Genomic DNA, 15552 nt, shown 5'->3' with positions numbered 1-15552 from the left:
TCTGGTATTGCTATGGTGTGGTCACTCATGGACGACCAGATCTTGGACAGTCATCTGACCTGCCAGTTGGCTGCACCCTCACCCACAGCTGGAACACGATGGAGTGGATTAATAATGTCTTGTGTATGAACAGTAGGACAAATGTGACAAGAACAGGCCATTCAGCCCAACAGGCCCATCCATCCTCTTTGCCTGGATTGTCCAAAATAACATGAAGTCAAGATGTGAAAGTGCCCAAAGTCCAACTCTCCATAACTCTACTTAACTAATTCTATGTGACTGTGGTTCTTTGCGTGAAGGAAAACACTTGAGCAAAATTTGGCTTTTACAAGTTGCCAACCATATCCCCGTCTTCTTGTTGCAGAGTTCATTTAAGGTAAAAACTGGGATCTACTGCACTAATTCCCTTTATAGTTTTTAGCTCTTCAGTCACGTCACCTCTTAATATCCATTTGTTTAACATGGACTCAGATTTCAGACTCCTCACAAATCCTACCTCTCAGTCCTTGAATCTGCCTCGTTGATTTCCTCTCGACATTATCTAGCATTGCTATGTGTTTTTTGTAACGCAGAGACCAAAACTGCACACAGTAGTGCAAGGGAGGCCTCACCTGTGTGTTATAAAACTTAAGCATAACTTCCATTGGCTTGTGCTCCACACCTCATGATATAAGCTAGCATCTTATTACCTTTTTTGATTGCTTTTGTACACTGTACAGTTATATCACTAACACATAACGTTCTCAAATGTTTTAAAATTCAGATTTGGTAGGTACATGGTTCTTCCTTAATGTCTGGGACATATCTTTCCTTGATTTTCCCCTCTGCTCCTCAGTTTAAAATTACAAATCAAACAATTCAGAAATTGTGATTAAAGTGCACATTGCAGACTTTCATTTATGGGGATTTGCATACATTTCAGTCAGAAAATAAAGAAATGACAACACTTTTTCTCTACAAGGTCCCCCATTTCAGGGTCTCATAATGCCTGGGACTCAGCAATGGCAGGTCTATTAAAGCAGTTGTCATATTTAGTTCTTTGTCACATATCCCTGCCATGCAATGACTGCTTGAAGTCTGCAATTCATAGACATCAGCAGGTGCTGAGGGTCTTCTCTGGTGCTGCTCTGCCAAGCCTCTCATGCAGCCATCTTCAGCTCCTGCTTGTTTTGCGGTCTTGTCTACTTAAGTTGTCTCTTCAGCATATGGATGGTCTACTCAATTGAATTTAAATCAGGTGACTGGCTTCGCTGTTCAAGAATTTTCCATTTTTTAGCTTAGATAAACTCATGTGCTGCCTTAGCAGTCTGTCTGGATCATCATGTTAGTGTCAGTATGAAGTGCAATCCAATAGGTTTGGAGGCCTTTACTGGAATTTGAGCAGATCAGATATTTCTATACACCTGTGAGGGATTGCCGGCCGTGTATCCCAGCCAACACCGCCAAACCGTCAGATGGAGCCATCCCTACAACATGAAAGGACCCCGAATTCCAGCAGGGCATCATGGAACTTGGAGTTTTTCACAACAGCCTTGCTGGATACCATGGGGGCCACAGGAGGACGCTGCAGGGAGGCCCAGGGACTTATACTTTCCTTATAGCCCGGAAGTAATTCACGATTACGGAAATAGAAGGATTGATATACTTCCGGGCTGAAGAAAAAGAGAATTACCCGACCCAGAATTGTTGGATAATCACATGAACTGAGGGCTCAAACACTTCCGGGTCAAGGAATATAAAGGACTGTGGGAAATCCCAGACGGACGAGCTGAGTTGGGAGGCTAAGCGTCTGGGAGTAAGGAGGATTGTTATGGGTTTATTGAGTATTGTGGAGAGGAGTGTGCTTTGTGCACCTATTTTTAATAATAATTATTTGAACTTTTACCTGGTGTCTGAGGGTACAAGGAAGTCCTAATATGTCACACACCTCAGAATTCATTGTGTGTCTGCTGTCAGCAGGTCCATCATCAGTGAAGAGAAGTGTGCCAGTCAGGACCTGTGGCAGCCATACATACCCAAGCTATAACACTGTGACAATGAGGGTTGGCTCCACACTCCCAACTTCCTTACAGGAGCCCTCAACCCCACACCGTCAATAATTATAACCGTGATGAGCTGACAAATGGGGGCAATTCTCAAACTGACGCCAGGGGATATTTCCAAAAGTGCTAAGTGCTTTTATTAAAACAATAATCAAATCAAAAAGTGCAGTGTCCAAAGTTCCAATAAATATTCCTTAAAACGAGTGTCCAGTGAAGATACAAAGCCATCAAATAAATAAATCCTTTAAAACAAGATGAAAAATGCAGTCTCTCTCTCCCCCTTTACTCTCCGGCCCACCTCCGTCTCTCTTTCTCCCTGGGTCACCCATTGCTCTCGAAGCCGGTGGAGACCCAACAGCCATGAGCTCCTTCAGCTAACTTCCTTCTTGGACTCCTTCCGGGCGTCACTGACAGACCGTCGAGGTCAGCTCTCCTCCCTTCATCCTTCGCACACCGGTAGTCGCTCCTCGGATGGTCACCTGCTCTGCTCACTCCACTCACTCGAACATTCAGTGGGGCGAACTAGCCCCTAGAGTGCAACTGACTAACGCTCCTGCGTGGGGCCCCAGCTCGTTCGTCTCCTCCTTACAGGTGACCAGATCCTCCTGCTTAGACGGCCTTTCTCACATTCTTTAACCTCCTTTTTCCTTTCTCCACGATCGACCTCTCTCCTCTCATTTCTATCTATCCCCATTTTCTGGTGTCGACCCGTATAAATACATACCTCTACGCGCAGTTAATCACACACCGCAGGAAGCCAATGAGGCAATCAAGAACGACCGCACTCACGCGTGCAGGTGTGTGCAATCACGCCCATGGAGAACGGCACGGCTATACGGAACTTAAAACCCAGGCTTTTACATGAGGCTGCGGACCCGATATACCATAAACACCCCCAGCAACACCATATTTAACAGATGAGGTGGTCTGCTTTGGATCTCGGGCAGTTCCTTTTAGTCTCTACACTCTGCTCTTCCTATAACTCTGATCAGATTCATCTTTGTCTCGTCTGTCCATGTGACTTTTCCCAGAATTCAGCAGGCTTCTTTAAGTCCTTTTTCTCAAACTTTAATCTGGCTGTCCTGTTTTTGTGGCTAGCTGCTGATCTGCATCTTGCAGTGTGGCCTTTGTATTTCCTTTCATGACGTCTACTGCTGGTAGTTGTCTCTGACTCAGACACATTGGCCCCCTGAAGACTGTTTCTGATCTGACAGACAGGTGTTGGGGGCTTTTTCTTTACCATAGTGAGGATTCTTCTGTCATCCGCAGTGAAGGTCTGCCTTGGTTTACCCCAGTCCCTTTGTGATTACTGAGCTCACCAGTGTGTTCTTTCTTCTTCATGATATTCCAGATATTCCAGTTTTCTTTCATCACACAGGCATCTGGGGTTTTTTTCTTGACCATAGTGAGGATTCTTCTGTCATCAGCAGTGGAGGTCTTCCTTGGCCTACCAGTCCCTTTGTGATTAATGAGGTCACCAGTGCGTTCTTTCTTCTTGATGATTTTCCACACAGTTGATTTCGGTCATCCTAAGGTTTTATGGATGTCTCTAATGGTTTTATTCTTGTTTTTCAGCATCATAATGGCTTCTTTGGTTTTCATTGCCACAGCTCTTGTCCTTATGTTGAATGATGGCAACTCCAGACTCCAAAGGGCAGCAGCAGGCTGAGGTGTCTTATGAAGCAATGAAACTCACCTAAGTGATCAGAAACACCTGTAACACAAATTGTTCTAAACATTATGGTGCCCTGCAATTGGGGGGCTCGGGGGGCCATGTAGGAAAAGTGTTGTCATTTCTACACGGTCAGACTGAAATGTGTGCAAATCCCCTTTAATGAAAGTCTGCAATGTGCACTTTAATCACGTTGGAATTGTTTGATTTGTAATTTTAAACTGTGGAGCAGATGGGTAAATGAAGGAAAAGTGGAGGGCACATTATGGAGGGAACTATATATGAATGTGTAAAATATTGGCTTATAATGCTTTGGTAACTTTTCCCATTTTGCTGACTTAAATACAATACAAATTACAATAAAATGTAATAGACTGAAAGAGTTACCTAATATAATGAAAAATGTATTGTGAGATTTTCCTGGTATGGAAGACAGAAATTTTGAGATAAAGTAGTTCTACTCACTTATCATGGAGCTGGTGAGGTGACCTGTTGATTAGCACAAGTAATTAAGAATTTCTCTGTACTTTGTATGTGCGAGAATAAGGACGCAATGAACATGTAGGCATAGGGTGGGGTACTCTTAAAAATACTGCTTCTGTCATGGCACTCTACTGGATTATGTGGGTCCTTTTGCTTGACAAAGAACTATTTTATTCTAGGAAGGATGCACTGCATATTTATTTGGCTATTTGGGCTATGAAACAGTTCCTAATATGTGGACAAAACAGAAATCTTCCATGACTAGTAGATTACTAGGCAGGATATGAACAGATCTAGAAAACCTGACCTGAGCCTGTGTGATTGTGTACAGGTCAACTCCTTTAAAAATCAGGAAAATATTGAGGTTTCACATGCCACTTCGTGGCTATTTATGGTACCTGTTACAGATCTCAATAAATAAAAGGTTCTTTCTGGATTCTTCATCTGGATGGTTCTACTGGGAACTAAAAAATGATTCCCCTAAAGCAGGGGTACCCAACTCCAGTCCTGGAGGGCCACAGTGGCTGTAGGTTTTCATTCTAACCCCTTTCTTAATTAGTGACCTGTTTTTGTCCCTAAGTAACTTCTTTTGAATTCATTTTAATTGACTTGCTCTTGAAGACTTAGACCCCTTAATTAGCATCCAAACAATAATGAGATACAAAATTAACCAAAACATGAACAGCAAAACATGACCAACATTGTCAATCATACAATATCTCTCTATTATAAAAAAAAATCTTGGAAGGAGACGAGATGTGATTTGCTCAGAGAGACACTTGTAAGTCCCTCGAGATGTGTCCACACCCGGGGCCGGAAATAAAGGACAAAGAGTACAAACGTTGTAAAGAATTTAAAAATGTTGGCGCAAATACACAAGCAGAGCAGGTTAGAGATAATGGAAGTACGAAAATTCGAAAGTCTCAAATAAAGGATAGTAAAGATCGCATTAGCGCAAACAAATGGAAATTAATTGGTGAAATAATGGAACAGTGAAAAGAGATTGAATATATTGTTTGGATTTAAACTTTAAGTCAGAGAATTGTAGATTGTCTAATTCATGTTGCCAGCGAGAATTAAAAGATTCCAAAAAAGCTGGCGCGGTATTTAGTTTCGTGAGACGGAGACTTTTAACATGAGATTCTTTCAAGTCACACCCTACTTACCACTATTTTCAAACAAGACCACCGTCATCTAACTTCAGTCGTGTGAATGCTTTTGGCAGACACACTTCCTGTGCACTCAGCTCTTATAAATTTTATCAGGACAATAATTTTATACGTTCTAGATGACACATCAATGACTAAGTGAAGAAGAAAGAGCATGGACCAACATTCGAAAAAGTCATTTTATTTATTAGAGGAAAGAAACGATATTCACTCACAGGCAGTTACATATTGTGTTGTCATGATGTAAGTCTAAACATAGAATCAAAATTCAATGCAATCTTGAAGAAAATTTAATTCCAGATATTGTTTTTACTAAAGTTTTAAAGTAAAAGTGAAAATAATGCATATGTAACAATTCCCATGCAAATAACAATGTATATCCGGTTAACCAAACCCAGGGGTGAGCAAGCAAAGCGAGCAGGGGGCAGAGCCCCCTAGTCTGAAAATAAAGAAAGATGAAGGTCTCCGAAATTTCGATCTTCTCAGGTCCCAAAAACATTTTAACAGGGCTCTTAGAAAAGAGAAAATTAACAATTTCAGAAATGTCTGCTGTTGCACAATGAGAGCAGCAACAAGCCATGGAATTAAAGAACGGGTTTAATTAACAGGAATCTGCGCCTAATTAAGCAACTAGTTGGAATAAAATTAGATGGATTTCATTTGGTCTTCTGTTGGCTCAATCACTTCACATTTCATTTCTGTTTGGGTGCCATTTAAGGAAAGAAATGAAGAAATGCAGATGAATGATGAAGAAAGTCAGGGGAACAAATCTTTAAAAAATAAGTAACTTAAAATGGATTCAAAGGAAGTTAATTAGCAGCAAACACAGGTCACTAATTAAGAAAATGATTAGAATGAAAACCTATAGCCACTGGGGCCCTCCAGGATGGGAGTTGGGGACCCCTGCCCTAAAGAATCACTTTTTAGCCCCTTTATTTTTAAGAGTTGATAATTAAACACTTTTGAGCGTGAATTTGAAAGGGGTGTTCTAATTCTGATCCCAGCTTAGGCTCTGCCTCTCTCGAGTCCTTATATACTCTTTGTGTGCTTGTGGCTTTTTCTTTGGGTACTCCAAATTTTTTCTGACATTCCAAAAATAAGTGTGTAAGGTTAACTGGCAAATCTAAACTCTCCCAATTTCAGTGAATTTGGGTGAGGATGTTGTGTAATGGGCAGGTGTGCAGTCCAGCTTTAAAACTGCCAGCATGGCTTCCAGCCCCTGTGACCCTAAACTGGATTGAACAGGCTTGCACACACCTAGTTGGCACATACCTACACACCTGTGTATATTTTCATACAGTCAGGCACTGACCATTCCATCTTCATCCTGTACTCTTTTGCTTTTTTAACTGGTGGACACCAGAGTGTAGCCTGTAATCTCTTTCCCTGAGTTTTGCTGATGACTGCATAATGCCTCTACAAGGCCAAAATGGAGGAATTGTGGGAATTACTGCCACCCTCTGGTCAAATGGGAAATAGCACCCATTTGAGGCACTTGAAGATAAACATTTGAGAATGCTATAAAACAAAAACTTCTTACACACAGCCAGGATTCATAATAATGGGGTACGTATCAACAGGATGGTGGGCCAGCTTACCACTCTGTAAACAGCATGCCATTTTAATCTGCTCAACAAAATTTTGATTTGAGATGTTCATCTTGCCTGAAGAAAGGGCCTGAGTTGCCTCAAAAGCTTGCATATTGTAATCTTTTTAGTTAGTCAATAAAAGATGTCATTTTGCTTGTCTTTTCTCTACATAGATAATAATAAAGATAATAATAAACTTTACTTATATAGCACTCTTCATACATGCTGTGGAAAGCTTGAACGCGACACACACAGGCAGACACGGAATGTCTTAAAACACACACGTTTATTTACACTACACCAGAACACAGAGCACCAATCACCATGAAATAGTCCTTTCGACTCCTTTCTTCTCTCTTTACCGCCTCCAACTCCTCCCAGGCAAGCTCCGTCCTCTTCCACCCGACTCCGGCTCCGGGAATGGAGTGAGGTGGCCTCTTTTATATCTTCCCCGGATGTACTCCAGGTGCTCGATAACGAACTTCCGGCAGCACTCCCCAGTGTGGTGGAAGTGCTGCCCTTGCACCCGGAAGCACTCCGGGTGTACACCATCCCTGGTCCTGCAGCACTTCCTGGTGTGGTGGAAGCGCTGCTTTCCAGTGCTCCACAAGTATCTGGGCGCCCCCTAGCGGTGACCACGGGCCCCAACCAGGTTGAACTTCCAAGCTCTGCTCCCGTGGCCCCCACACAGGCCAGGGCGGCTGCCCTCTGGCGGCCTGGGGAAGGTATTGCTCCTCTCCCGGACCCTCCAGGCGTCCCAGGTGGGCAGGACACCTGGCCATCTGTCACAATGCAATGAAGCTCAAAGTTATATACTAGATTAAATAAGAAACCAACCACAAGATATAAAGCTAAATAATTCATACAAACTAAACAATAGGGTGTTGTGCTGGGTTAGCCATTATGGGTGCAATGAGAAATTAAGCAAAATGGCAACTTTTATTGGCTAACTAAAAAGATTACAATATGCAAGCTTTCGAGGCAACTCGGGCCCTTTCGTCAGGCAAAGATGTAATACATAAACTGGAGTTCCCTGTGTTTATATACACACACTAGGACAAGAAACAACATTGGAAAACATCTTAAATGTAAAAAATGAATAGACCTCTCCAGGCTAAGATTCATTTAGCAAGAGAGGAGAACAATGTATGGTTAAGGTCTTTGGAAAAGATAACTGTCCAACAAAATCTTTTGAAGGTTTTCCATTTAATGTGGAACTATAGTCAAGTTGTCTGGGAGAAGCTCGAGAGATGTAAATGATCCTCATATCTGGTCATAAAACTCTTGTCTCTTTTTAAACTATGTTGTAATGTGTTAAATTTTAGCATTCGTTTAATTTCCAATTCCTTTCTGTCTTGCTGTGTTTTGATATAACGCGTCGTTTTTTGAGGAATTCTCTGACTTAATGTCAATTTTAATTACTAACTATGAAACACTCCTAATAGTTGGCGACTTTAATTTTCATATAGATAATCAGTGTGATCTAAAAGTAAAAGAATTTATGAACCTCCTGGATTCTTTTGATTTGAGACAACTCATAAATCAGCCTACACATAAAGCAGGTCATACATTAGACTTAGTGATTACTAAAGGACTGAAAGTTGATATAAAACAGATCATTGATATTGGTCTATCAGACCATTTTCTTCTACTTTTTAATATAGAAATAATGATAAAAAACACTCATGAGAAGCATATTGTTAAAAAACGCTTCTTTGATTCGGCAGCAGCTTTAAAACTTACAAACATTTTAAGCAATCAGTCCGTTTACAGTGCCAGCTATAATAGCGAGGACAATGTAAATAGTAAGGTGGAAAGATTTAATTCTAAAGTGAGAGCTGCTGTTGACATAGTTGCACCTGAAAAGACAGTGAAAAAATCTTCTAGCATTGGTATACCATGGAAGACCCAAAGAGTGTCTGATTTAAAGAGAACATGCCGTAGAGCTGAGCGTCAATGGAGGAAGACTAAACTTACTATCCACCACGAAATATTAAAAGTCAAAATAACAGAATACAATAACACTGTCCGTCTTGAGAGACGCTGCTATTTCTCAAGATTATAAATAACAATGCTAGTAATCCTAGAGTCTTATTTTCAACAATTGATCGCCTACTAAACCCAGGTAGCTCAAAGGAATGCCTCCTAAGTGCTTCCAGTGAAACCTGTGAGGCTGTCGCTGTATTTTCAATCAAAAATTAATGATATTAGAAATAACATAGTATATCTCCCCAACACTAAGGATCCCCTAAACCCCAACATCCTGTTATAAACAAATTAAACTCTTTCACTAGGATAGATTTACCTGATTTACAAAAAATAATCTCTCAATTAAAACCCTCCACCTGCGTCCTTGACCCGATACCAACAAGGTTTTTCAAAGAAGTATCAGGCGTGCTAATTGATAATGTTCTTGACATAGTAAATTCGTCACTAGATACTGGGGTCTTCCCAGACTGTCTTAAGACTGCTGTAGTTAAACCCCTACTTAAGAAACATAATCTTGACCCCTCAGCTCTTGAAAATTTTAGACCCATCTCTAACCTGCCTTCTTAAGTAAAGTTCTAGAGAAGGCAGTCATTATGCAGTTAAATGACCACCTAAATAAACATGCTATTCTTGATAAATTTCAGTCAGGTTTTAGAACAAATCACAGCACAGAAACTGCACTCGTTAAAGTAGTAAATGACTTGCGGGTAAATGCAGACAGAGGCCATTTATCTGTTCTCATCCTCTTAGATCTGAGTGCTGCATTTGACACCATTGATCACAACATTCTTAGAAATCGCCTTAGTCAATGGGTGGGCCTCTCTGGCAGTGTCTTAAATTGGTTTGAATCCTACCTGACAGGGAGAAAATATTTTGTTAGTTGTGGGAATTACAACTCGAAGACACATGATATCCAATATGGTGTTCCACAAGGCTCTATCCTGGGTCCGCTGTTATTCTCAATCTACATGCTTCCGTTAGGTCAGATTATCTCAGGGCACAACGTGAGCTACCACAGCTATGCTGATGACACACAGCTGTACTTATCAATAGCACCTGATGACCCTGATTCTATTGATTCACTAACACAATGTCTGACTAGTATCTCAGAATGGATGAATAGTAATTTTCTCAAGTTAAATAAAGAGAAAACTGAAATTTTAGTGATCAGCAATAATGGATACAATGAGGCTATTAGAAATAAACTGGATACATTAGGATTAAAAGTCAAGACGGAGGTAAAAAGCTTAGGGGTGATTGTTGACTGTAATCTGAATTTTAAATCACATATTAATCAGATCATTAGGACAGCATTTTTCACTTAAGAAACATAAGTAAAGTTAGACCTCTTATATCACTGAAAGATGCTGAGAAATTAGTTCACGTTTGTTTTCAGTCGACTAGATTACTGTAACGCACTCCTCTCAGGACTACCCAAAAAGATATAAATCGTTTGCAACTAGTGCAGAATGCAGCTGCTAGAATCCTAACTAGGAAAAGAAAATCAGAACACATTTCTCCAGTTTTGATGTCACTACACTGGTTACCTGTGTCATTCAGAATTGACTTTAAAATTCTGCTTATGGTTTATAAAGCCTTAAATAATCTCGCCCCATCTTATATATCGGAATGTCTGACACCTTATATTCCAAATCGTAACCTCAGATCCTCAAATGAGTGTCTCCTTAGAATTCCAAGAACAAAACTTAAAAGAAGTGGTGAGGGGCCTTCTGCTGTTATGCACCTAAAATCTGGAATAGCCTGCCAATAGGAATTCGCCAGGCTGATACAGTAGAGCACTTTAAAACACTGCTGAAAACACATTACTTTAACATGGCCTTTTATAACTTCATTTTAATTAATTTAACTTAATCCTGATACTCTGTATGTTCAATTCATCATAATAACTATTCATGGTGGCTCTAAAATCGTACTGACCCCTACTCTCTTTTCTGTTTCTTTTTCCGGTTTCTTTGTGGTGGTGGCCTGCGCCACCTCCACCTACTCAAAGCTTCATGATGCTCCAACAATGATGGATGGATTAAAAGGAAGAAGTCTACGTGACCATCATCATCATCAAGCCCTTCCGTGAGAACCCTAAATCCAAAGAGGACTGTTTCATTTATGTTAGGTAGAATGCCCAGAGGGGACTGGGGGTCTCATGGTCTGGAATCCCTACAGATTTTATTTTTCTCCAGCCGTCTGGAGTTTTTGTTTTTCTGTCCCCTGGCCATTGAACCTTACTCTTATTCGATGTTAATGTTGATTTATTTTGTTTTATAATTGTGTCTTTCATTTTTCTATTCTTTAATATGTAAAGCACTTTGAGTTACTGTTTGTATGAAAATGTGCTATATAAATAAATGTTGTTGTTGTTGTTGTTGTTGATGTTGCCCATAAGCACTGGGACTTTAAAGTCCTTCTCACAGTGTCCATGACTGCTGAAATGAGCTCCTACATGAACATCCCTATTGTCCTGCTTAATGTGGAAACTGAAAACTCAGTCTTAGGTGCAGTGTTTGTCCAGTTTCTCCCACACAGAGTGCAGTGTCAGGACATTTCATACAAAGAATGAGGTAGACCACTTTAGATGATTTACAGGAAAATGATCCCTTGATGCGATGTTCTAGTCAGCAGTGTGGTATAGCTCCAAAATCTGTATTATAAATGTGAGCATACATTTTACATCTTTTCTGTAGGCAGGGAGATGGACCATTATCTGTTGGTTCACTCTGGGAACTTCAGATAATTACAGTAGTTGCTGCAGGTTTGGTGGTTGTCTTTATGCCAGGAGGGGAGGTTCTGGGAATACATCTCTCAGCGTTTCATCATTGTTTAGTATTGGCTGAAGTTCTTTTATAATTTTTCGAAGTGGGTTACAGGCGAAACAAGCGGGATGCGGTTCTTGTTGTACTTGTTTTAATATTCCAGAAGACTGTCTCTGGGTATGGCAGTAGCTTTTCTTATTTGAGTACCTGTTGTTTTGAGTGTATAACCTTGTCTAATGAAATCTTGTCTAAGCTCCTGCAGTTGTTTATCTTGGTCTGTGATGTCTGAGCAAATACAATTCTAACATATTGCTTGGCTGGAAATTATGAGGAGCGCCTTATATGCTTGGGGTGGAAGCTACCACTTCTCTGGTAGGTTCATCTGTCTGTCTGTTGGTTTGTGAAAAACTGAAGTTACAAGGGTGTTGTCTTTCAGTTGAACAGTGGTGTCAAAGAAGCTGACTTCTATTTTTGAGTAATTAAGCTTCAGCTTTATGTTGGGGTGGAAAGAATTAAATTCATTATGAAAATGGAAGAGGTCCTTCTCACTGGCAGTCCAGATAATGAAGATGTCATCTATGTAACAGAGATACAACATTGGTTTAAAATGCTCGTTGACATAAAGTCCTCCTCCAGTTTTGTCATAAATAGGTTTGTGTAGTGAGGTGCAAAGCAACAGCCCATTGCAGTCCACTTTTGTTGCAAGCAGAAGTCTTTAGTAGCCATTCATCTTCTCTAAATTCATCAGCTAGTGCAGTGGTTCTCAAACTGTGGGGTGGGACCCCTAGGGGGGCACGAAGTAACAAAAAGGGGTGCGCGAAGATGTGAAAAAAGAAAACAAGAATCGAAAATATGAAAAATACATGTACTGAAACCAAAACAAATGAACTTAAACTACATTCTGATACTAGAAAAATAAATATAGAGTTAGATAAATGTTGATAAAAGTTAAGTAGGTATAATAAAATATGCAGCTATGATATATCGTTAATTAAAACAGAACAAATTGGTATTAGTGGGCTCCTTTCAAAAAAACATTAGGTGGGGGCGCAATTAAAACTGTTATGAAAACTCGGGTCACAAATACGTAAAAGTTGAGAAATGCTGAGCTAGTGTGTTCCATAACTTTGGGGCACAATAGCTAAATGCTGACTTCCCAGTATACTTATTAACGCTAGGTATATAAAGAACCTTAAAATTACAAGATCTCAAGGTTCTCATAGGAGTGTAAAAATTCAGATGTTCAGTAATACAGTATATGATGAGGCTAGAATATTATGTGATTAATAAGTGAGCAAAAGAATTTTAAAATCTATTGTGAAAGACACCAACAGTCAATGAATATAGTACAAAAGTAGCACTTAGTAATGTTATATTATTAATATTATAATACATCCATCCATCCATTTTCCAACCCGCTGAATCCGAACACAGGGTCACAGGGGTCTGCTGGAGCCAATCCCAGCCAACACAGGGCGCAAGGCAGGAACCAATCCCGGGCAGGGCGCCAACCCACCTCAGGACACACACAAACACACCCACACACCAAGCACACACTAGGGACAATTTAGATTCGCCAGTCCACCTAACCTGCATGTCTTTGGATTGTGGGAGGAAACCGGAGTGCCCGGAGGAAACCCACGCAGACACGGGAGAACATGCAAACTCCACGCAGGGAGGACCCGGGAAGCAAACCTGGGTCTCCTAACTGCGAGGCAGCAGCGCTACCACTGCGCCACCATATTATAATACAATCCCATACAATTTATTATTATTATTATTATTATTATTATTATTATTATTAGTAGTAGTAGTAGTAGTAGTAGTAGTAGTAGTATTATATTATTAGTATTATTATTATTATCCATTCCATCCATTTTCCAACCCATTGAATCCGAACACAGGGTCATGGGCATCTGATGGAGCCAATCCCAGCCAACACAGGGCGCAAGGCAGGAACCAATCCCGGGCAGGGCGCCAACCCACCGCAGGACACACACACCCACACCCACACCCACACACCAAGCACAAATTAGGGACAATTAAGAATCACCAATCCACCTAACCTGCATGTCTTTGGACTGTGGGAGGAAACATTATTATTATTATTATTGTTATTATTATTATCTAATGTACAGTCTTTATGCTGCCATCATGAACAAAGATTTTTGTCTTATTTCGATGCAACTAATATGAAACATTGTAAAAGACCAATAGCCCTCTGACCATAACAGTTAGAAGTATGCATCAGATTTGAAAGTCAGGTTAAAACAAATTAGAAATCTGTAGAATGACCTTCAGATTTCTTCCCTAAAGTTTTTAAATACAACTTAGAGCTAAATTTGGTATCATGTATTGGGAGCCTGTGTGCCACTAGAAGGTGCAATACGATATTGATTGGCTGATTCATTCATTGATCTGTATTTTCAACATTTACTCAGGTACAGGTAGGCTTTTGATAGATAGATAGATAGATAGATAGATAGATAGATAGATAGATAGATAGATAATGAAGAAAAATATAAAACAGATAGATAGATAGATAGATAGATAGATAGATAGATAGATAGATAGATAGATAGATAGATAGATAGATAGATAGATAGATAGATAGATAGATATGAAAGGCACTATATAACTGATCAATAGATAGGTTGAAACTATCACTGAAACTGTTTTTTGACAATTCATTTCCAATCTGAGACAAGCATATTGGGAATCCATAGAAGAAAAACTATCCTGGAGGGTTTCAGGAGTGAGGGATGCAGCAGCTACATCATCAGCATACTGAAGCTCAAAGACAGTCAGGACAAATGTGTTGGATATTTTTGCCTTTAGATGTAAAAAGTGTAAAAGATACCCAGGACACAGACAGACACCGAGATAGCCAGATGTCCACAACACGCACGTTTATTCCTCTTTTCTGCAACACAGCACTCACAGTGCACAATCCAGCACAATAATGGCTCAGTCCTTATCTCTGTCTTTCCTTTTGCTGCCTCTACTCCTCCCTTTGTAAGCTCCATCCTCTTCCACCCGACTCCAGCTCCTCGAGTGGAGTGAGGTGGCCTCTTTTATAGTTCACCTGGATTTGCTCCAGGTGCTTCCTGATGATCTTCCGGCAGCACTTCCTGGTGTGGTGGAAGTACTGTCTTCCAGGGCTCTATAATAATCTGGGCGCCCCCTGGCAGTGACCACAGGCCCCAACAGGGATGAGCCTCCAAGCTCTGTTCCCGTGGGCCCCATGCAGACCAGGGCGGCTGCCTTCTCGTGGCCCGGGGGAGGTATTGTCCCTCTCCTGGTCCATCCAGGCATCCCGGCTGGGCTGAATCCCTAGCTGTCTGCCACAGTGGTTTAAAAGATTACTAGACAGTTGGTATCAAGATTTCAAAACCATCTTCTGTTTCTCTGATGTTTCAGGATAAAAAGAGTGACTCCTACAGGATAGAGGTAGACAAATGTGGAGCTAGCACACAGCTGTGTATCACTCCAACTTGCACTGGAAATAAATCAAAAGAACCATTCCCTCCCATTGATACTCTTTCCTGCGTACCTTCATGTAAGATAGGTAGATAGATAGATATTAAAGTGCTCTGTATCTTTAAATATATATTAGATCTATCATAGATAGATAGATAGATAGATAGATAGATAGATAGATAGATAGATAGATAGATAGATAGATAGATAGATAGACTATATAACAGATAGATATGTGTTTCACCCTAATCTACACCCTGTCAAGTAAGCAAACCAGCTACTGTGGTGCAACATCTGAGGCTTTGACTTGGGTGCTGATGTCTGAGGTTCGATCCCCACAAGGGGAAGCAAAAGTGTATA

Source organism: Polypterus senegalus, chromosome 1 (assembly GCF_016835505.1).
Source record: "Polypterus senegalus isolate Bchr_013 chromosome 1, ASM1683550v1, whole genome shotgun sequence".
Taxonomy (NCBI): Eukaryota; Metazoa; Chordata; class Cladistia; order Polypteriformes; family Polypteridae; genus Polypterus; species Polypterus senegalus.
Note: the sequence above shows the minus strand (reverse complement) of the source record.